We start from the raw sequence: 24,976 nt of genomic DNA on the forward strand, positions 1-24,976 counted from the left end.
CTGTGGGTGCTCAGTGTGAGCAGCAGCAGTAGCTCAGAGGGAGCCTTGTGACTGGGTTTCTCTGGCTTCCCAGGTGGTCCCTTCTGCCCTGTGCTCGCTCTTCTCGCTCTCCCTCTGCTTCTCCACCCAGGCTTCCCTCCTTTCCTAGTCCTCAGTTCTGCCTCTGAGAGACTGTTGTCCTGAAACACGGCCTTTCCCTCTCCCAGATTTCCCGGTGGCCTTCTTGCTTTGTTCTCTCTGTTTCCTGTGTCCTCCGCACAACACCCTCTAACATACACACACACACACACACACACACACACACACACACACCACCCACACCTTCTTGAAAGCTTCACTGGCTGCTTGCTTCTGTCTCCCCGTCTTCCCTCCCAGAGTACCAGCTTCTCCTGAAGTGACTCCCATTCCCTACCCATGCTTTGCTTCTGTTTTGTGCCCAGAAAGCACCATGTGCGCTGTCTTCCCTAATGTTTCTACTGCTTGCAGTCGCCATCTGTGTCCTCTTCAGCCGCCAGCCCAGCAAGCTCCCCTTCCATACCTGTGTTCAGCTAGTGTGCAGGTCATCTGTTCCTAAGCTGCTCTGGACCCCGGGAATAGGGCAGGGACTGGACCGGAGTTTTGCCCTTTTCTGGAAAGAGGGCGACACACTTCTTTCTCCTCTGTGTCCACCCCTGCAGTGTCCTTTGAGAGAACAGAGGGATTTGAGTCCTGGCTTGAGCTTTCCTTAGACCGAAGGGTCGTGGGGTTGCACACTGTGTGTTCTTCGGTGAAAATCACATTCTATGGGCATGGCAAATGGCTCCTTCCTCTGGGCAGCCTTGGGGGTGTCCAGTGTGGGAATCCTTGGGGAGTCTCCAATGTGGGCCCATGCCTGGCCTCCCAGGTCTGCCCCACGTGAGGCCTTTAACATATCTCCACCCATTTTCCTGATAAGTCCCTTTGCTCTTCTTGTCCCACAATGATACCACCTTAAAATGGGGGACTGGAAGGTTTCCTGAAGTGGAGTAACTCTTTAGATGTGCTGAAGTAGCCACTGTTCTTACTCTGAATTCCTAACAAGCATCCTTTGGCTATGCAAAGTCGGTTCTTTTAAAATTACATGAGGTGAGGTGTCAAGCCAGACTCGAGTGGAGATTTGTTCGTTTGTTTGTTTCAGAAAGCCAAGGACTTGCATGAACATGGCAAAACTCTCATTGGTGGCGAAGAAAGTGAAGTGAAGAAACAAATCTCCAAGGCGCAGGACAGAGTTATCATGGAAAGTGTAAGTCCTGGGTCTGTGATGCTGTGTGCCTCGGAATGGCTTCCTAAGGGCAGAGATGGAACAATGATCCCCTAACTCTCCGTTTTCCCACAGCAAGAGCAGGATGTGTCGGTAGTTGAAACGTACCTTCAGTCCCTGGTCCTTACAGCTGTGAAGAAACCTTCTGAAGCTCACCTGGAGGAGGCACAGGGAGCAATAGCCGTGCCCAGAGGGTGTTAGTAGTAGTCAGTGCAGCTCCTTTCTCTTTACTTTGTCGGTTAGAAATAAGACTGAGACTCTGTTGACCATGAAGTGAACCCCAACAGTTCTGTGAGTAGCAACATTTAAGTGTGGACCCTCCTGACCCTGACATTCTCCCCAGCAGGGCCAGTTACATTCAGGAAGCCAATGTCATTTGATTCTACGACAGGCTGCTTTGGTTCTCTGTCACCTGCCCAAAGTGAATGTTACCTTGCTTATTTCAGGAAGAAATAAATAACGGTGGGATCCGCCTTTCCGTGCTTGCTTTCATCCATTCATGAGGTCACAGAGCCAACTGCATTGCAAATGGAAAACCAGCCCCACCTGCTCACTCAGACGTTCAGTAGAGCACAACTCTGTAGTTTCGTGCTCAGATGCGCTAGACTGTTAACACGGTTCCCGAGGCAGAGCCAGATCTTCACGTGTTGGCTTAGAGCTTGCAGTGGGGCTCTGGCTTTTCCCAAAGACATCCAGACTCATTTCTGGCATTATTCAACACTGGCTGGAAGATCCCTGCCCTTCCCTTTGGTCAAAAATATTTTATCTGTGAGTGTGTGCATAGGCACTTACAGTTTCAGTATTTTCGGTGGGTGTTTCCACGAGCATTTTCTAGTGTTCTCTTTAGAGTTTAATTTTACTCACGTAGTTCTGCGTGTGCGTGCGTGTGTGTTTGTCTGACTCTTGTGTCATTCTCTTACTCTTGTCCTGTGCTGTATCTTTTGAAGGAATCCCGAGAATCTGTGTTCAGTACATTTGACATTTATCTTCCTTGTTGAGTCTTTGCGAGCATATTCCCAGTGTGTGTCGGTACCAGGAAGGTCAGACTTTAGGCTCAGTTCCCCTAGGGCTTGAGTTACAGGGGGTTGTGAGCTACCCAAAGTCGGCGGTGGCTAGCTGAATCCCAGTCTTCTGGAACCACAGCTGGAGCTCTCAACCATGGAGCCATCTCTCCAGCCCTGTTCAGCACACTTGAAATTGCTTGACCTTTTACCCGGAGTTTGTGAGCTAAGCCTATTCTCTGTGTAGATTACAGAAATGAATCTATGATGGAGAACAAAAGCCTTCTGGGAGGGGAGAGAGGAAGGAGGATCACATTCTCCTGTCCTTCCCGTCCTGTGGCTCTGCCTACCACTCTTTGTCCCAAATTTTCATGGTGAATTCTAGTCTTCCTTTGAAGGCCAACCTGATGGATTTTTTTCTTTTTTACAAAAATGTTACGTGTGTGTGTGTGCATGCACACGCACACGTACACAGATAGGACAGAGGATAGACCTTGGGAGTGAGTCCTGAAGTTGTCGGACCTGGAGATTGGACCCAACTCATCAGGCCTGGTGGAATGTGCCTGTTCAGCCATCTTACTAGCCCATTGACTTTACTACCACATACATCCCTCCATCCCTCCATCCCTCTTCCCTCCCTCCATCCCTCTTCCCTCCCTCTTCTCTCCCTCTTCCCTCCCTCCATCCCTCCTCTCCCTCCCTAGTATTCCCTTCCTCCTCTTGTGTTTCACCCTCACCCCTGCCGTGTGTGTGACTGTGTAGGGCAAAGGCTGACACTGCGTATCATCTGTAACCCCTCTTTTCCCAGACAGGATGTGATATTTATTACTGAACATGATTTAGTAGGGTAGAGGGTAGCACCACAGTAGAAGCCCCGAGGAGTGCGGGGCCCGCCAATGCCCGTGGGACCAGGATTGGTGATGCAGCTGACCCCTCGGCCATCAGGAACGAGTCACTTCTCAGCGACTGTGTCCTTCAGATCAATCTACATTCAGTTTAGTGAAGCCTCACCTCTTTGAGAGAGACAGACAAAGTAGAACTCAGTGAGGACGACCAGGGCAAGAAAGTGGGAGGAAGGGGCTTAATAACACCACTTGCCTCTGGCAGCACGGAGAGCTTGAACTTGGCTTTACTTAGGGCCTCGATCCGATGTTCCTTATTCTGAGGCATGATTCAGGTGGACGTGATGGCCTGGACAGTGAGACCCCTGGCCGTGGTGACCTGAGGCTTCCCTAGGGCACAGCGAATACCTGTCTGGGGCCTAGATTGGAGGCGACATTGAGGTCAGAGCTCGAAGAGCCTTCAGAAGATTGTCTCCAAGGTCCCTTCGGGGAGCCCATACAGGCAACAGGGTGAGGTCACTCCGAACGAGTGTGCTGTTGGCAAGCATTGCACACCAGGCCCCAGTGAGAAGCTGCTGGCAACCGTTGCACAGCGCGCCCCGCTGAGAAAGGGGACCTCCCGTGCAGCTTAGTTGGCTGCAGATTTACCTTATCTTTTAAGACACAGTCTCTCAGTGAACATGAAACTCACTGATTTTGTCAGGCGGAGTGGCCAGAGAGCTTTGCGGATGGATCCAGCAATCTGTCCTCCACGCCAGACATGCCGGCTCCAGGGTTTAAGAGTATTGCTGTGCCTGGATTTTCCGTGGGCGCTGGTGATCTGAACTCAGGTTCTCAGGTTTGCATGGGAAAACCTAACCCACTGAGCCATGATCCTTGCCCATCATTAATTTTATGGTCAGTAACGTTAGTGTTAGAAATGAATGACATCTGTGGTGCCATTTCATCCCACGTACACATGTGCATGGATGGTGTGCAGCCTCGCCATACTGCTACCTTCTCCCTGCTCTCAGATGCTACATCTCACAAATTTTTCTCTCTTCTCAAGTGCTGGTGTTACAGACACTCACCGTTAGCCTGAGATGTGGTATGTGTGTGTAACTGTGCGTGTGTGTATGTGTCCATGTATGTATGTGCAAATGTGTTCGTTCAGGTTCCCGTGGAGGGTGTCTGACCCCCCAGTGGGGGAGTTATCAGTCCGTCTTGGGACACCTGACAGGGTTCCTGGGATTTGAACTCCGGTCTTCTGGAAGAGCAACAAGTGCTCTTAAACACCGAGCTGTCTCTACAGCACCCTGTGCCGAGGTTTTCAATGGTTCTGGGGATCTGAACTCAGGTCTTCATGCTAATTCAGCAAGCATTTTACCTGCTGAGCCATCTCCCCAGTTCCATGTACATATTCGTTTCGTAGGCTTTGAACTCAGAAATTTTATCCGTTCCTTGTCCACACTGATGATGCATACAGAACACATTCTGTGACAGTTCTCATTATTTCAATGTGTGGCATCTACACTTTGCAAATGTGGGTCTGTCTCCTGTGTCACATCTCAGCTCCAATCACAGTGTCCCAGTCTGTGGGGAGCAGGAAGATCCTTGTGCCCACAGATCTCCTGGGAAACCAGGAACGTTAAGCATGCAGTAATGTCTTCTCAACGGAAAAGATGTGAGACCTGTTCTTCCATCCAGAAGGCTGGGGATTGGAGGTGATTAATAGCCTGGTGATCTTCACTATCTGTTGGACCAGGCCATATCAGGCTCCTACAACCAGGACCAGAGATACCAAATAGCCCAGATGTGTTCAGATCTCCAGAACCTTTGAAAACCTCAGCACAAGGTGATGTAGAGACGGCTCGGTGTTTAAGAGCACTTGTTGCTCTTCCAGAAGACCCGAGTTCAAATCCCAGGAACCCTGTCAGGTGACTGATAACTCCCCCTCTGTGGGGTCTGACACCCTCCTTGGGAACCTGAACGAACATATTTGCACATACATACATATACACATACATACACATGCACAGATACGTACACATACCACATCTAAGGCCAACGGTGAGTGTCTATAACACCAGCACTGAAGAAGAGAGACAGGGTAGAATCCTGGCACTCAATGGCCTAACGCTCTAGACCAATCAATGAGCCCCACGGTCACAGCATTACCCTGTGTCAAAATAAGTTAGGTGGGTGCCTGGAGTATGTATGGCTTCTACATGCAAAATCATATCTGCCAGCATATGCACATGCAGTTGTGAACACACGCACGCATGCGTGCACATGCATTCACGCACATGAGTTCTACACACATGTGTTGTGGGATTCCCCTCTGTATGCTATGAATAGGTTTTACTACCGTTGGTTAATAAAGAAGCTTCTTTGGTCAATGGCAGGGCAGTACAAAGTTAGGTGGGAAATTTAAAATGAATGCAGGGAGAAAGACGGCAGAGTCAGGCAGATGCCATGCACCTGCCAAAAAAGACAGACACCGGAAACTTACCGGTAAGCCACAGCCTCGTGGTGATACACAGATGAGTAGAAATGGGTTAATTTAGGATGTAAGACATAGCTAGGAATATGCCTGGGCCGTCGGCAAAACTGTGTTGTAATTAATAAAGTTTTTGTTGTGACTATTTGGGTCTGGTTGGCCAGGAAATGAACGTGAAGTCTCCACTTACACCTATGATCACATAAACATACGTACCACATACCAAAAGATCTGCACACTCTCTCACACACATATCCACACATGTGTGCTACACATATGAACACATATATATGAACCACATATCAAAAGATTTACACTTGCAAACATACACAGAGGTGGACACATGCATTCAAAAACAAGTGTGTCTACACATAGAACACATATATATGAAGCACATACCAAATGATTTACACACATCTGAAAACATGCAGAGATGCATACATGCACTCACACACAGGTGTGCCACACATATGAACATTTACACATGTACTGCATACTAAAAGTTTTATGCATAAACCTGCATACTCCATACACGTGTATTCACACACACATGTACTGCATACTAAAGGATTTATGCATAAACCTGCATACTCCATACACGTCTATTCACACACACATGTGCTACACATAGGAACACATCTACACATGTAGTGCATACTAAAAGATTTATGCATAAACCTGCATACTCCATACACGTGTATTCACACACACATGTGCTACACATAGGAACACATTTACACATGTACTGCATACTAAAAGATTTATGCATAAACCTGCATACTCCATACACGTGTATTCACACACACGTGCTACACATAGGAACACATTTACACATGTACCACATACCAAAATATTCTCTCTCTTTCCCTCTCTCCATCCCTCTCTGTCTCTTTCTGTTTCTCTGTCTCTCTCTCATACACGCAGGAGTACACACTCGAATAATACAAGATTCAATGATAGGGAAATGTATTTTTCATCTCCTACTGATAGAATATCTCAAGTAGGAGATATTCAGTGCTGGAAGCATTACTGAAGGTCCATACGATCACAGATATTTTGAACAAAGGGGGAAGTTCCCCTAGATGATTCACAGTTTAGGAAGTACCATGATTCTGGCCAGAGGGGAAGTTCTCTCATTGACTGTGGAGAAATGAATTCTGCTTGTAGAAAATGAGAGATGCCGAACACACACTTGTTTTTAATGCTTCTGCATCACAGGACACAATGAGACAAGTGGTCAGGACGAGGAGAGGCCCCATGCAGAAACATGAGTTAGCATGGGACCATTTTTGTTTAAAAGGGCATGAAACGTTGGGAAGGGAGTGCAATTACATGACTCATACCAGCAAGTCTGAAACAATTCCATATTTATTAAACCAAATGTTTCCAAGTAATGATTTCCCATGGAGTATGTATGTATGTATGTATATATATATATGTATATATATGTATATATATGTATGTATGTATACACACACACACACACACATATGAAGGACACCACAGGATAAGAGTCTTAAGTGTACAGAAGACCTTGTCTATCACTGATGTTCACATACTACATGCACAATAAATTTGAATCACAAAACATTCTCAGTTACCGCTATCCATACAAAGGAGGAAATACATAAACCACGAGGAAGTGAGCTATAGGCATACTAAGGATCAACTCTTAATGTGACAGGCAGTTGACATCAGGTAGCAGACCACATTGCATTGAAAGACCTTATAAATTTTGTCGGGAAGTGACATTTTCACATACTCGTCACAATACTTACATCTTTTTTTCTTCAGGAGTTCTAATGAATTCTACCAATTTCACTACTTCTGGGGCACAGTCTTTTCAAGTCTACAGGACGCATTCCCTTTGCAGGGTTATCGTCATTCCCATAGGCTCCATGACTGAACAAATGTAACAGCAGTATACAATGGCAAGAGTGTGCCTCCTTTAACTATTTCTCTGAAGATGACAAGGATGGACCACTCTTGTGCCTTCTAATTTGGTCAAGTGATACTGAGGTACAAGACCCCACTGTATCGACCCCAATGCACTGCTAACCATTAATTACGACGCTACCAAGAAAAACTTGCCATTACGACCCGTGGGCTGGAGGATGCTATAGACATCTCTGGACTGCTGTCACACAAATCCTTCGGTTTACTTGGGTTTTAGCAGAAAGGGGTATCTTTAGGAACAGGAGAACACAAGAAGATGTAGTCGCTGAAGCCGCAAACCACAAGCACCTTCTCCCAGAGAATTTCCATGAGAGAGTCGCTCCCCTCGTATCGACTTTCATTTCTTCAGAGTATTATGAGAATAACAGATCCAGGAGAGACAGTTGACCAGCAGCATTCTCTTGCTGGCGCTGTGAAGCACAAGGACATATTAAACGGACATATTAAAATAAACAGTGCTCGTCAAGCCCCAGTTTACCCTGAAAGGCTCAGTACTTACATTCAGCATCAGAAGTTTTGTTTCCAAGGTGGCTATTAGACGTCTCAGCTCTTCAATGGGGGATTCTCCCCGAGAATCCCTCAGTATTACAAGTTTCTAAAGTGAAAGAGACATGGGCAGAAATCAGCCCCGGTCATTTTGTTTACAAATGCGAACAGCAATATTTAAAAGGGAGTAGATGTGGTGAAAAGACATGGTTTCATTATTCCAAAACAAGCATACAGCATGTGCAACATGGAGATCCGTCACCCACCAAAGAGACACAGACGTTACCACTCCACAACCCACTGCTGAAAGTTCAACCTTGTGGCATTAGCGGGGGGGGGGGGGGCGGGGGGGGGGCGGAGGGTTCGGGGGAAGGGTGCTTTGCCTACCTAGCATGGATCCCTCTCCCCGCAAATCAAGAATGAATCCCAATGAAAACAGAGAGCATGAGGCATGAGCTCATTGACTGCCACTCATTTCTTTGGGAGCTGGAGTAGCTTGTCGTGTACCACTGAATACCATGAAATTAAAACTCATGGTTTCCACCCCCACAGTGCCTTCAGTAGTGTGTGAAATAGCACATGCCACATTTAAATGCTTGTGTGAAATACTGTGGGGGGGAGCTTATAAAATTTCGCAAGACCTCTTCCCTTGGGCACGCCACCCCTGTGACCTGGTGAACAGCCAGCCCAGCCACAGGGGCAAGCGAGTTGCTGGTTCAGTGAGCCATCCTGAATGATATGAAGGAGAGTGACTGAAGATACCCACGGCTGGCTTCTGACCTTCACACACACACACCCAGAGGAACGTACACGTGCGTGTGCCTCAGTGCACACACACACCCAAGGGAAAATGCACTGTGAAGCAAGAACAGACGGTCTGAAAGGCATCAATGCCCTGTACAATACGAACAACTCTGGATGAAATCACCAAGGCAGCAATTCCTGCTTCAAAGGACTCTACCCACCGTATGTGAACTCTAAAAGTAAAAACTCATTTTGTACTTAGGTTTACATGGAACCATGACACCATGAGGAAAATGCTGGAAGATGCTCTGGTACAATGGTCTTGCACTGTTTCAGTAAAACTCTGACTGGCCAGTAGCCAGGCAGGAAGTAGAGGCGGGGCCAAGAAAACAGAAGAATTCCAGGAAGAGGAAAGTGTCAAGTCTTCAGTTGTGACCCAGTCCAAAAGGAAACAAGATGAGAATGCCTCGCTGATAAAAGGTCCCAAGCCATGTGGCTAACACAGACAAGAATTGTGGGTTGAGATGTAAGATATGAGAGTTAATGAGAAGACTGAGCCAATAGGCCAACCAGTTTATAAATAAAATGTAGGCCTCTGTGTGCTTCTTTGGGACTGAATGACTGCGGGACCAGGCGGGACAGAAACCTCTGTTGACAGGAAGATGTTTACAGGTAACGTTCCGAAGGAATAAGCCAAAGCATGGAAGGAACGCCAGAGTATTCAATGTCCCTGTGTGTGGGTTGCTTTCAGAATGTACAACAGACCTCCAAGTACTGTTCACACAGATCTTTAAATTCTTCCATTCTCTTCTTCTGAATACCCAGAGACTGATGAATAAATTTTTGCTGCTCCTTGAAGATATTCTGAGACACAGACAGTAAAAGATGTAAGAACAATACAGGGAAACTCAGAAATATTACAAAAACGCGACTTTGTATCATATTTATGCAAAACATATACAAAGAAATCACTAGCAATTTTTCAAGCACGATGACCACTTCACACAAGTTATCTAATACTAAAATATTACCATAGTGATGAGAATCTCATTCATTTAATGGAACGTTTTCCTACGTAACAGTATCTAAAACATTGCTGTTAGTTTCTGAAGACTTGAAAACCCATCCATTAGAGACTGTCATAGCTGGTGAACCCTCTGTGTTTACAGAAATTACCCTGAGATGGCCCCAGTGTCTCTCACTCCCTACATAGGAACCCACTCCCTTTTGTTCTTGCCAGTAAGAGTAGAGTCCACAGCTGGCCTGCTTAACAGGCAAGGATTCTGTAAGACTTACGTCGGATACTGTCCTGGACCAATATAAGAATGCACATCTAAGAGTCTTTTGAAACCAATTCCATGAGATGGGGACCTTAAGTATCTCTCCTCTCACACCTAGCAATCTGAGACACAGAGGTAAATTATTTTCCCCAGTGAGCGTGACTAGCAAGGGACTGAACCGTGACTGCGTTCCAACTGGTGGGAATGCAGAATGCAGGGGCCATACTCCTGCCCACTCGACTGGACGGGGGGGGGTCGCCTCCATCTCCCTCCACATCCCAGCCTCGGCCTCCCCACTTTGGAAGTCAGAATCTCCAGGAGGGCAGCTCCATCCTACACCAGGAAGGAAGATTCCCTCAAAGATGGCACTGTCCGGTGTCAGGCATTTATTTGTGCCCCAAAACTCATAAAAACCTCACTCAAATCTCCAGGTTAAAGGAGAGTCAGTCATCCCATGGCTATCACGGATTGAAGCCTTGCCTTCTTCACCTCTGGGAGTGGGCTGGTCTGAACTCCAAGCACTGAAGGCTAAGCCTCCACCTGCTCTGCCGCAGCCACAGGGACTGCTCTCACTCTGCCTCCCTCGTCACTGTGTCAGAAGGCTCTGGTGGGCCTCCTGCTCCTGGTGTCTGCACTTCTTGGGTGGATCAGAAAGGGCTCCCTCTTAAGATACAATCCCATACCTTCTCCTGCACTCTCCAGGCAGTGCCTGCTCACCTGCTAACCCCCCCCCCCATGATGGCTGCTAACCATCACTGACCTTGTCATCTCTCTGTGGGAAAAGGAACAAACCAGGGGGAAACGGTCAGTGGCCAGTCTCTTGTCACCACATCCACCACCCTGCTTGCCTCCCTAAGTTCTTGTCTCGTCCCTTCCCTCCAGACTTGCTGCAGGAAGCCCTGCTACTTCTGATGCTGACACAATGGATTCCTTGAAAGCTAAGCTGCTTGACACTCACAGCGAGTTTTTTTGCACGTTTCTTGACTTCAGCTGCATCCTCGGATAACTTTCTTTTCAAAGTCTTCATCTGAAGAGAATATTCTTGATAAAGTTTCTGCCTGTGAATGATATAGCAAGGAATAGTGCCATACTCCATCCCAATAGGAAGAAAGTACATTTGAAGCACGACTGACTTGCCCTCACTAACGCTATTGGTGGAGGATGTGGAAATGGCCTCTAAACTATGCAGACAGGGAAAAGGAAGCTGACTGGATTATTTCATTTTACATCACAGCATTTGCTCCTCCCTGCTGAGAGAGAAGTACCTTCCCACGCCTTTGTGCCAGAAAGCTCAGGAAGAACTATTGTTTTACTATCATTCCACAAATATTCGTCTGTCTGACAGACACAACTTGTGGTTAGTTCTCTCTTTCTGAAGAACAGGTCCAAGGAGCATGCACATCCGCTCCCATCAGAGAATTCTGCGGTGGCCTACCTGCTTGCTCTTCCTCACGCTGTGCCAGTGTGGATCTCGGTACAGTAGCACAGTGAACACTGCTCCTGATAGCTATAAGGCTTTGGAGGCATGGGATTTTCATTTCTATGGCACCGAACAGAGGCTCGACCGACTGTGGGATGAATGCTTTGAGGATTTCAAGCTCCAGGTGCCCAGCACGTTCACGTGATGCATACTGTTCCACTGACTCAACAGCAATGTGTCAAAACGGTCATCATAGCCGGGCGGTGGTGGCGCACACCTTTAATCCCAGCACTTGGGAGGCAGAGGCAGGTGGATCTCTGAGTTTGAGACCAGCCTGGTCTACAAGAGCTAGTTCCAGGACAGGCTCCAAAAAAAAACCACAGAGAAACTCTGTCTCGAAAAAACCAACCAAACAAACAAACAAAAAAAAAAACAACAACAAAAATAAAAAACGGTCATCGTAATTCATGGCTAGGAAACGCAGCTGACTTCGGTGATGATGTGAGGCTATAACATGACTAAAGAAGTCTACCCTATACAGAAATGCCAAGCCGAACACGTTCTCCTACTGAGCTTCTGGCCCGTGGGGGTCACGGCTATTCCTCAACCTCTAGCTATCGTGCTTACTAACCAAATGTCAAAGCGTCCGGGATAACAGCACCAAGAAGCAACAACCGTACCTTTGCTCGCCCTGGATTTTTAGAATATCCTCAAATTTCAGCTCCAAGGTTTCAGAAGACTCCATGATGATCGCTGTGAATCTTTCGCTGTTGCCCTGAAGAAAGTTCTTATTGGGTTCTGTATCGAAACACATTCTTGAAACCATTACTGTAAAGTTCCGCCAGCTTTAGTTTTCTACTTAGAAAACCACTTGCTATTAATAGAGGGAAACAATCTGTCAATGGCAAGAATATCTGCCTCCTTTCTTTCAGTCAAGAATTTCAGTGGTTATGACCTTGAGGTGAGATTGGAGAGCTGGACTTCAGTGTCTATATATTACAGACAAAACACAGTGAAGGGAACTTAGCAAAACTGGCAAGAAAGGGTTTCAAATCGCTGTGCAATTTCCTCATGGGGCATCATTAAAAGGTAAAATTCAATCAATGTACATATTTATGCTCCAGTTCAAGGACACATTCTGAGGGACTGTTGGGCCGCTTTGTGCAAAACACAACAGTAGTCCGTTTACAAAGATCTCCAAAGGCTCCGAGATTATTGCACAGTCAGATGAAAATACTGTAACTATTGTAGCCATTGGAGCTTTTAGGCAAATTTGACAGGGTAGACACCCTGAATATTCTAACGGGGGAACCACACTGATCGATAAGTCTGTGGTACTGGGGATGGAACCCAGAGCCTTAAGCATAGAAGGCGAGTGCTCTCCCACTCAGCTACCTCCCTATCCTGATTCCTGAAGTTTCCAGAATCGATTCTCTGTCAGAAACCTCTACAGAGCTCCTAGAACGTTCTCGGATTGCAATGTTTTTTTTAACTGTTTGTGTGACTGACTTCTGACAGAGACATTTAAAGCAGGACTCAGTCTGCGCATACAATGGTCCCAGTGCTGACTTCAGCTCCCCACTGCATGTACCATTCTTTACACACTAAACAGTGGTCAGGTATTTAAGGGAGGCTGGCCACCACCCCTACTCACACACACGCAACACACACGCACATACGCACAAACACACAGGGAGAGAGAGTGAGAGAGAGAGAGAAAGAGAGAGAGAGAGGAGACAGAGAGCTGGACTGAAATACAAACAAGTAAAGTAATATGTGGTATTTTGTTTGGATTGTTTTTAGAGACAGGATTTCTCTGTGTAGCTTTGGTGCCTGTCATGGAACTAGCTCTTGTAGACCAGGCTGGCCTCGAATTCACCGAGATCTGCCTCCCTCTGCCTCCCAAGTGCTGGAATTAAAGGCATGTGCCACCACCGGCTGGCTTCAAATGTGATATTAGAAACAGACATATCACTTGTGCGAATCAAAACCTTGAAGACAGATAATTACATCTAATTTTCAAAGATCCCACTGTTAGTAAATAACAGCATCCACACCACAGGTGCCATGTTCTCAATATTGGCAATTAACGTGAAGTAGAGAGTTGGTAATCTAATAAATACTATTTGACACTGTTTGAGAACAAGGCAGTAAACACACTCTCTTGTCTGCCAAGCGATACCTCCCTCGCCTTGCACTTCTTTGGTTGAAACAATTTTCTCAAATTCCTGATATCTCCTAGAATGTACCTTCAAATTCTTCAAATAAATTCTGTATTTTCTTCCTGCAAAGAAATTACCTTTTTACTTCGATGTACATAAAAGGTCATTCTTGTAGTGAGTGGAAGAAGTGGAGGGTGCCACACAGCCTACATACAATTCACATTTCAAGAACAGGCCACCTTATTCCTGTCAGACAGGCTCTATGACAGGATCCGTACTTTGTTGGAGGCATGAGATTTTCATTCCTTACCACATTGAACATCTGATCTACTGTAGGATGCTGCTTTGAGATCCTTCAGCTCAATGCACCCAAGTACATCCACGTGGTGCATGCGCCTTAGTTGCTGCATTTACTTACTTACTTACTATCTCCGTTTATTCTGTTAGTCTGGCAATCAGCAAGGACCCGGAATATCCCCCAGGTTCTGCCATGCCTCCTCAGCCCTCACTTCTGGGCTTAAAGGCTGGGTGTGGCCACGCATGGCTTTATCTGTGGGTGCTGAGGGCCTGAACTCAGGCTGCTGTGTTTGCACCTTAAGCACTCTTCCACTGAGCCCTCTCTCCAGCCAGACTTTTCTAAATTTATTTCGTGAAAATATGAAAACGTATCACCTGGCCTCTTGCCCTTCTGTTCCAGAGGAAGTACCGTCCTCACCACTGACATCAATGACTTCTCTTCCTGGTGTTTTAAAACGAAAGAGGAAAACTATTTTGAAACAAAGTGTGCTGTTCTCATCATCCCCCACGGAAAGCAGTGTCATTATAGTGTTTCTAGATTCCATAGCCAGCATCTGTTCCTTACACTTTTTCAATAGTCATCCGTGAAATCATGAACACACACACATACATGTCACATATACATCACACACAGAGACACAGACATACAGATACACAGACACACACATACATATCACATATACATCACACACAGACACACAGACACACAGAGACACAGAGATACACACAACACACACACCACTTTAGGCTTGACTCTCAGACCAGTTGGTCCAGGCACCTGTACAGGCCTTCCAGAGAGTCACTGTGACCCATGTGCTCCCGGAGAGGCATGTTGACTAGGCATGTGGCAGGTTTCCTGTGTAGCAGAAATTTCAGGTGGGGGAACCTAAAGGCCCCAAGAAGCTTGAACAAGAGTTATTAGCATCTGAAACCTCCTGCTATTCCAATAAAAGTTCATGCACATAATCCACTCAGTGCTCCACCCACCAAGAGATTTTAGGATGTCCCCCGGGGTGGACACAGCCCTACAGGGCCCTTCTGTTTTTGGTGTTGTTGTTTGATTTTTTTTTAACCTTGGGTGATGAAATCTGGGGTCTTGGTGTCATGCAATGTGATATGCATGAGCCTTGGATGTGTGCCAGCACTGTCAGGAACTTTCCCACCCACCAAGAGATTTTAGGATGTCCCCTGTGGTGGACACAGCCATATGGCAGCCCATCTTGTTTCTTCAAACCTGGAGTGATTGAATCGGGGTTCCGGGTGTCATCTGACATGAGAATCAGACCTGCCTCGGATGCGTTTCAGAACTCTCAGGGGCTTTCCCACCCACCAAAAGACTTTAGGACGTTAACCAGGTGGACAGAGCCCTACAAGGCCTATCTGGCTTGTTGTTGTTGTTGTTATTGTTTCTGGTTTTGTTTTTTACCTGGGGTGACTGCATCTGGGTTCTTGGTGTCATCCCACGTGGGATTCGGATCCAGCCTTGGACACGTGCCAGCACTCTCACGGGCTTTCTTCTCCCCGCTTGACATGGCTAGAATCTTCTTGGGCTAGACAGGACTCCGGCCACTACAGATACCAGGAGGAATTACAGGATGGCAATGGGAACAGGGACTTGGACTCCACAGGATGTGGCCAGATGCCCTGGCACTTGTACTGCAGCAAGGAGAAGGCAAGAGGATGTCACCACAGTTCAGTTCTGCACCATATCTCTATCTGAACGTGGAGCTCTCAGACCCACTACCTCTCAAGATTGGTCCTCTGCTGTGTTCCCGACCCTTGGGTAGGAAAATCCTGGGCACTGCCGGTGTAGGAGGGTCATCTGTCTATGTGTTACTTTCACTGGTTAATAAAGAAACTGCCTTGGCCTTTTGATAGGCCAGCCCTTAGGTGGGTGGAGTAGACAGAACAGAATGCTGGGAGAAAGAAAGCAGAGTCAGGCAGATGCCATGAAGCTCCGGCCCGAGATGGACGTAGGTTAGAATCTTCCCGGTAAGCCACCACCTCGTAGTGCTACACAGATTATTAGAAATGGGTTAATCAAGAAGTGAGAATGAGCCAATAAGAGGCTGGAACTAATGGGACAGGCTGTGTTTAAATGAATACGATTTGTGTGTTGTTATTTCGGGTGTAAAGCTAGCCATGCGGGAGCCGGGCGGGAGGAAAAGCAGGCCAGCTTGCCTCATCACTACACACTGCCTCCCGCCTGCCAAACAAGGCACCAAATGCCCGTGTCTGGTTGGGAACGCCAACGCATTGACGGCCTACTCAGTCACCTGGGCCACGTCTCCCAGCTCATAAGCTGTCCCACTCAGCCTGCCCAATCCCTGTAGCCCTCTTGACCCCTCCCCAACCTTGCATTCTGGGGCCTTGCTCAGTCCCATTTAGAAGCAAAGCTCCTGAGATCACCCCACAGGTTTCCCTCGGTCCTGCCTCTTTGAGATCCCACTGTCCTGGTGCATGAGCTAAGTAAGGTTCCTCTCGGATCCCTATCACAACTGGGGAGACTCATAACAGAGTTACTCAATGGCAAATCATCCATGCAAGTATTCTCCCACCCTGGGAGCCTCCTTCTCCTCAGCCAGTGGCCGTGCCTATCTAGGCCCCACCTCCCAATGCACATCTCTCTGATGGGCTGCAAAGGCATACACGCCCAGGATTAAGTGTGAAAGAACCCCACCCAAAAGCTAAGCAGCAGTAACGCGATTTTTGCAAGGCTTGAACTTAAAATTCGTAAGTTAAACTAGGACAGGAAAGCTCAACCACAAGACAAGGGTGGAGGGCCAGGCAGGATATCTGATATCTGCGGTTGGCTACCTAGCCCCTGTTATGAGGAACCAACTTGAAAAGGGGGAAACTGAGTAAGGAACCCGCTAGAAAAGGGGAAACTGAGCAAGGGAAACCGTCTACACCCTAGATAGTTAGCCAATTTTTATCTGATTACTTGAGAATCCCCGCAATTGTCCTTGGGTTGAACCTGGCCTTATTTGAATTGTCCAATCAGAACATTGTAACTATGCATCTCGCTTCTGTAGCCATGCTTTCTGCTCCCCAAACCTATAAAAAGCCTACTTCTCCAGCCTAAAGGCGCGCTAGTCTCCCGAGAGACTAAGACGCCCCAGGTACCTGTGTACTGAATAAAAGCCTCTTCTGTTTGCATCCGGAGAGTGGTCTCGCTGTTCCTTGGGAGGGTCTCCCCAGTCTGAAAGACTGCCTACCACGGGGGTCTTTCAAGTGGCCTGAAATGGCACTTGTGAGATCTGGATGCAGAAGTTGCCCAGACGTTGGATGCAGAAGGGGCCCAGTCCTGCCCCACCCCCTGCAGACAGGCATTTCTGTCGAGGCAAGGCCCTTGGGTGCATGTCAGTGGGCCCCAGATGTCCCTTGAGGACTCCAGCTGGACACAAGGAGGAAAACATGGACAGTCACTACTTCCCCTTCTGTACCTCACTGCCACACCCAGCTCTCTTCAAACCTGCCACCCTCAGAACCCCTTCCTCTACTGCCTTCAGCGTCCTATTTCACTACCAGGCAAAAGTGGGTCTTTCAAACTTCACCTCACAGATAAACCTGCGCCCTTCCTCCTCAAGATCCCGCTCTCCTCCCCCAAAGGGCTGTGCATCCCTGCTGACCTGGGCTCGCGATCGAGTCTGCTATTTACCCTGTCCACTCACCTCGGTGACCACACTTGAGAATGCCCCTCTGAGAGGCTCCTTTCCCGCCCCTGTCAGACAGAGGCCCCACCTCTGGCACTCCTGAGGCTGCCTGCAGGCCCTCGCACAGGTGTGACGCTGTCCATCAGTCGCCCATTCCCGACTCGGGCCCTACAGTTGCCTATGTGCTTGATTAAAGTGTCCAGAGTTCCCTTTCAGACCGGTGAGCCTGTCGAACTCTTGCCAGTGGAAGCATCGCAGGAGGACCCAGTTGTCCTGTCAGGACCCACAGACCCCAGGAAGGAAAGGAACACAAAACAGCAGATGTGGAGAGTCCCTACCGCCTCTCTCAGGCCCCTGACTCTGCCCCACCCAGTGTTCTAGGGCTCAGCTGCCTTCATCACCTCTTTTCATTCTTGCCTCTGGCGCCTCTTGCAGCTTGAAGTGGAAGTGAGGCTCCCGAAGTCACCTCACAGGCCACCCTGACCCCTCTCGCTCTGTGGTCCCTCTGTCCTGCGTCAAGAGCTTTCGTCTTCCTGATCCCTCTAAACCACCCCAGGAGCACTGGCACGGTATCCCGAAACCCCCAAAACAAAGAAACAAAAAACCCCGCCACTCACCTACGTGCCTCGGCTCCGCTAGACAGCTTCCCTCCACTCAGAGGTTGGCCACGTTTAGTCTGGCCCCACCTCGCAATATAACACTCTCTGATTGGCTGGCATGATACCCCTTGTCGCACGCGCAGGGGCGGGCCAACATGATGCGCATGCGCCAAGGGGTTCAGCACGCCTAGCTTGACCAGTCACGCCCTCCCCTTGAGGCATGGGCCACGGCCTCATTTCATTGGGCCTTGGTCACAGCCAGTTAAGCCCATCTTCCTGTGTATGTGTCTGTCTCTGATTGGATGCCACGGGAAGGGGCGTATATGTGCCATGGGGGCCAGTGGGTCCCATGGGCTGCTCTCGGGACATGAAACATAAGCACTTACAGGGAGAGGTCAGGCGAGACTCCAGGGCTGGGCTGATCTATCAGTCAGAGACAGGCGTTTACCCTGGGGCACAGCAGTTGAGCATACCTGAGAGGTCCACTGTGCTTTTCTCTCCAAATGGCGCTCTGGTTGCTGATGGCCCGTGGCTGTATCTCAGAGGTCTCAGGTGTTCATCCTGTCCCCGAATAGTACACAGGGGCCAGCTGTTGGATACCGCACGTCCCTCCTCTAACACCCTGTCCGGCTAAGGCCTCCCAGGCCCTCTATTTCTCGAACCTCGCCTCTGATGCTCCAGAGGTGTCTAGTCCAGTTCGAGGCTAAGGCCAGACACAGGCACATCACATCACAGGCCCTCTTGAGCAAGCCTCCCCGGGATCCCCACCATCCAACCCCAGGGGCTGTGGTTCAAGCATTACTTGCCTAAAACCTCGCCAGAAGATGCCCTTTCACCCAGTTATTCACTAGGTGATCCTAACCCAACCACACCTTCGAGAGCTTCCTTCCCTTCAGAAACCAGCCACAGATAGTTAGTCCCAGCCTTTCCGATGGACATGCACCCCTTTTTGGCTGGAAGGGCGTGCTCACACGCGAGGCAGGTACAGCATGGTCTGATGAGTACGGTGGCCTATCCAGGCTTGCATGCATGCCTGACGGATGGCCATCAGGCACGTCTCACGATGCACACTCTGCTCCCCAAGGGCTGTAGAGGAAGGTAGATTCTGATTGCCATGGCTGGAGCCTCACCGTGGAGTCCCTTAATGGTCAGTCACCTTCACCACCCTGATCCAACAGAGTAACCTCAGATGCTTATTTCTATTTTTATAGACATGAGGGTCTCATGCAGATAAAGGCCACCTTCCAGAGGATACAGTTAGGTTTGCTGACATAGCACCCATGCGTGGGACCGAACCTTTGTAGTAGGAAGGGGGCCGCTAGTTCTTCCTGCCTAGACCCAAAACAATCACACAGAAACTGTATTAATTAAATCACTGCTTGGCCCATTAGCTCTAGCTTCTTATTGGCTGACTCTTACATCTCGATTTAACCCATTTGTATTAATCTGTGTATTGCCATGTGGCTGTGGCTTATCAGGTAAAGTTCCCAGCTTCTGTCTCTGGTGGTGGCTCCATGGCATCTTTTTGACTCCACCCTTCTTTCTCCCAGCATTCAGTTCAGTTTTCCCCACCTAGCTAAGTTCTGCCCTGCCATAGGTCCAAAGCAGTTTCTTTATTCATTAATGGTAATCACAGCACACAGAGGGGACTCCCACACCAGCCCTTCAGGTCTTCTATCAGGCTGTCTTAGTTAGGGCTTCTATTGCTGTGATACAATCCATAACCAAGGCAACAACAGAGAGGAAAGAGTTTATTAGGTGTTTATGCTTCCAGAGTGGTAGGGTCCATAATGGCAGGGAATGCAGGTGGCACACAGGGCACCTCCCGCTGGAAGCTGGAGCTGAGGGCTCCCATCTCAAACTGCAACCCAGGAAGTCAAGTGAAAAAGGAGGCTTTTGAAACCTGAAGGCCACCCCCCCTTACACACACCCCAGCGACATACTTCCTTCCCTCAGCAAGGCCTCATCTCCTTAGCCTCTCCAAACAGCCACCAGCCACCATTGGATTTTAGAGAGGAAGGAAACTAAAGGCAGGAAGGAGACCAAAGTCTGGCATCAACAGGTAAGCCTGACTCTGTTTAACCCAAGGACAGGGACTCTCCACCGGATCTATCAATCCCTGCTAAGTCACAATGTAAAGAACCTGGTCTGGGTGACCAGTTTGGGGACGACAATCTATTTCCTCTACCCCTCTGCCGGCCAGCCAACATTGAAAGTAGGCCATTCAACAGAGCAAAATGTTACCCACTTACGCTACTTCACAGTCATGCTAGCTATTGTTGTTCGCGGTGTCCTGCATGTCCTGCCAGTGTGCAAGGGTTAAATCCAAAGGAGCAGAGCAAGTCGTTCCCATGTTGTTGGTTATGTTAGTTCCGGGTCTGGGAAGATAGGGAAATATCCCACAAAGGAAGCGAACGAGAACAATCACAAGACAAATTAAGACGACCAGACTCCCAAGGCTTCCTGGAATTCCGGGGGAAGACCATCCTTCCTCCAAGGTGGGATATGCCCAAAGACACTCCAAGTCAAAGGTATAAATTCCACAGGTGGCTCCCTATCCTCTCCCTCCCCAATTCTGTCCAGAAGCTTCTGAAAGCGAACAGTCAGACCTCAGGTAGAATCTCTCAGGGGTCCCTCCTGGACCCTAACCCAGTCTACGGATCGAGACAAAAGGGTGCGATATTCAATAAGCGTATCATTACACAAATGAAGTATGGACATACGTATGTCTTTGGTTGGCCGGTTCCTATCTGTCCTTGGGGTATGTAGATGAAGCATACTTTGGACATATTTTTAATTGGCCAGTTCTAGGCTATCCTAAGGCAATGCTCTCCCATGTGCTACTGTCTCCTACTAGATGGCCTTTGTCACATATGAAATGTTTTAGCCTAGCCTAAACAGCGTGGTGGAAAGCAATTAGATCAGTCTGACCGGTTTTTCATTTCTCTCATTACCCGCAAAACCTCAGCACAGCATCCCCCAATATCCGATCACCCACCTAGCCATTATCACCCCAGTGCCTTTCTCCTCAGAAAGAGGACATATGGAACCAGTCCCTCTCCTCCCCAAGATTGCATCTCTATGATTGGCTGGGAGAGGGTGTTCCAGCAGGTGGGGCCTAGCACATGCCCACGTGAGTGGCGGGCTTAGCAGGCATAAAGGTGAGCACAGCAAGCTCATGCGTGAGCCATGCCCGAGAGATGCCTCAGAGGCGTGCCTGCATGAGGCAGACCAGGAGAATGTGTGCTCACGAGGGAGGCTGTCCAGCACATAGATGCATGCATGAAGCAGGGACCAACAGGGCCCATGTATTAGATTCGAGGAGGCTTTCCAGGGCGTGTCCCCCCATAAGGGCCCTTATCGTGAGGCTTGATTCATGGCTGCAATGCCTTCAGCCGCATTAGGGCTATGGTAGTCAGAAGGGGATGCACCTCCATAGTCTCAGATATTTCAATTCTTGTTCCCGAGTTGGTGTTGCTTTTGGGGAGGCTCAGGAAGGGTGGCCTTGTGGGCAGAGGTGTGTCACTGGAGGTGGGCTTTGAGAGTGTAAAGCAGTGGTTCTCAACCTTCCTAATGCTGCAACCCTTTAATACAGTCCCTCGTGTTGTGGTGACCCCAACCAAAACGTCGTTTTCATTGCTACTGCATAACTCTAATTTTGCTACTGTTATGAACAGAAATGGAAATATCTACATTTTCCGATGGCCTCGGGCGACCCCTGTGAGAGGATCATTTGACACCCCACCCCCGAGGGTCTGCAGCCCTCAGGTTGCAATCCACGGGTTTTAGGACTCTCAAAAGGTGCCATGTCGAGTTTGCTCTCTCTAGTCCTGGCACCAACGTGGATGGCTGAAGGGACTCTGGCTAGCTTGAAATTGGTGTGCATGGCTCTGGCAGGCTTTGCCCTTCTCTCCCATTCCCTCTGCCTTGCTGAAGACTGTTAGATGACATTCCTAAAGCTAGCCACCAAGGTCCATTCACTCATGTGGTCACTTCCTCTTCCTGAGGTTGACTACCAAAGTCCAGCAATCAGAAGCCCCCTTTGCTTCACCTAATGAACATGGCCAATTAAACTTAAACCCCTCATCCTAACACACGCATAAGAGAGAATCCGGTATAAGTCAGGGCTGTCTAGGTGAATAGAACCAATAGAGAAATGTACACACACACAGACACAGACATACACACAGACACACACACAGACACACACACACATTCACGGGGTGGCTGGAATTCTTTGAATGCCTTACCCAATTGGGTGCTGGATTGTCCACAAATGGCTTTCTGCATGCCAGACAGTGGGATAATTCAGTAACAGCTAAACTGACAAGCTGGAAGCCTCGGCTCAAGGAGAACAAATGATGTAGCTGCAATCCAGGCCTGGAAGCTCCCTGGACTGTAGCTGCTGTGCATCTCCATTAGATGGCTGGAGGCTCTGGAGTCTTGTGGCCATGAGTGATGGTGATGGTACTACATGCTCTTGCTCAGGAAGGATGGAGTTAGGCTGCCCTGGCAGGCTTTCTCTTCTTTAATTCTGCCTGGGCTCCCAGACTACTGCATGGAAAATCCACACCCAGGGAGAGACCTTCCCCTGTTACTCTCCTGGGAAATCCGTCCTCTCTGACAATGGTTCTAGAACAGACACACCAGAAGTGAGCTTCCCTAATTCTACTCTAGACGTCTGTCAGTCCAGCCACGCTGACAACATAAACCAACAAAGACACGCTGCCTTGTAGTTAGAGGAGACATTGAAAAGCTCAAGGAAGTATCCTGGGTGGCCATCAACGAATACGGCATGAAGAAAATGCTGTGTTACATACAGAATACAGTATTTAACACATACATGACATGGCACATTCGCATGAGGGACAAGCAAAGGAAAGCCTGTAATCCACAGGCAAATGGATGCAACGGGACATCACAGAGCAGCAAGAGAGCCACGCCAAGTGTCACATGTTCCCTTTTATCTCATAATGAAAACCAACCAACCAAACAAACAAACACAATGAAACCCAGGGAGCAGAAAGTAGGATAGGCCAGGCTGTGAAGAGGTTTGTGAGTTGTAGCATCTGAGAGCAGGGAGAAGGTAGCAGTATGGCGAGGCTGCACACCATCCATGCACATGTGTACGTGGGATAAAATGGCACCGCAGATGTCATTCATTTCTAACACTAATGTTACTGACCATAAAATTAAAGATGGGCAAGGATCATGGCTCAGTGGGTTAGGTTTTCCCATGCAAGCATGAGAACCTGAGTTCAGATCACCAGCGCCCACGGAAAATCCAGGCACAGCAATACTCCTAAACCCTAGAGCCAGCATGTCTGGCGTGGAGGACAGAGTGCTGGATCCATCCGCAAAGCTCTCTGGCCACTCCGCCTGACAAAATCAGTGAGTTTCATGTTCACTGAGAGACTGTGTCTTAAAAGATAAGGTAAATCTGCAGCCAACTAAGCTGCACGGGAGGTCCCCTTTCTCAGCGGGGCCCGCTGTGCAACGGTTGCCAGCAGCTTCTCACTGGGGCCTGGTGTGCAATGCTTGCCAACAGCACACTCGTTCGGAGTGACCTCACCCTGTTGCCTGTATGGGCTCCCCGAAGGGACCTTGGAGACAATCTTCTGAAGGCTCTTCGAGCTCTGACCTCAATGTCGCCTCCAATCTAGGCCCCAGACAGGTATTCGCTGTGCCCTAGGGAAGCCTCAGGTCACCACGGCCAGGGGTCTCACTGTCCAGGCCATCACGTCCACCTGAATCATGCCTCAGAATAAGGAACATCGGATCGAGGCCCTAAGTAAAGCCAAGTTCAAGCTCTCCGTGCTGCCAGAGGCAAGTGGTGTTATTAAGCCCCTTCCTCCCACTTTCTTGCCCTGGTCGTCCTCACTGAGTTCTTCTTTGTCTGTCTCTCTCAAAGAGGTGAGGCTTCACTAAACTGAATGTAGATTGATCTGAAGGACACAGTCGCTGAGAAGTGACTCGTTCCTGATGGCCGAGGGGTCAGCTGCATCACCAATCCTGGTCCCACGGGCATTGGCGGGCCCCACACTCCTCAGGGCTTCTACTGTGGTGCTACCCTCTACCCTACTAAATCATGTTCAGTAATAAATATCACATCCTGTCTGGGAAAAGAGGGGTTACAGATGATACGCAGTGTCAGCCTTTGCCCTACACAGTCACACACACGGCAGGGGTGAGGGTGAAACACAAGAGGAGGAAGGGAATACTAGGGAGGGAGAGGAGGGATGGAGGGAGGGAAGAGGGATGGAGGGATGGAGGGATGTATGTGGTAGTAAAGTCAATGGGCTAGTAAGATGGCTGAACAGGCACGTTCCACCAGGCCTGATGAGTTGGGTCCAATCTCCAGGTCCGACAACTTCAGGACTCACTCCCAAGGTCTATCCTCTGTCCTATCTGTGTACGTGTGCGTGTGCGTGCACACACACACACGTAACATTTTTGTAAAAAAGAAAAAAATCCATCAGGTTGGCCTTCAAAGGAAGACTAGAATTCACCATGAAAATTTGGGACAAAGAGTGGTAGGCAGAGCCACAGGACGGGAAGGACAGGAGAATGTGATCCTCCTTCCTCTCTCCCCTCCCAGAAGGCTTTTGTTCTCCATCATAGATTCATTTCTGTAATCTACACAAAGAATAGGCTTAGCTCACAAACTCCGGGTAAAAGGTCAAGCAATTTCAAGTGTGCTGAACAGGGCTGGAGAGATGGCTCCATGGTTGAGAGCTCCAGCTGTGGTTCCAGAAGACTGGGATTCAGCTAGCCA

The 24,976-nt window shown here is 48.6% G+C and overlaps 2 pseudogenes; one reads left to right on the forward strand and one right to left on the reverse strand.

The window, feature by feature from the left end:
- Nucleotides 1-3,588: 3,588 nt before the first annotated feature.
- LOC121440490 lies at nucleotides 3,589-3,764 on the reverse strand (annotated as a pseudogene).
- Nucleotides 3,765-23,641: 19,877 nt separating this feature from the next.
- On the forward strand, nucleotides 23,642-23,817 carry LOC121440496 (annotated as a pseudogene).
- The last annotated feature ends 1,159 nt before the right edge of the window (nucleotides 23,818-24,976 follow it).

Source organism: Microtus oregoni, unplaced genomic scaffold, assembly GCF_018167655.1.
Source record: "Microtus oregoni isolate MIOR12 unplaced genomic scaffold, Mior012 000067F_ref0000223, whole genome shotgun sequence".
Taxonomy (NCBI): domain Eukaryota; kingdom Metazoa; phylum Chordata; class Mammalia; order Rodentia; family Cricetidae; genus Microtus; species Microtus oregoni.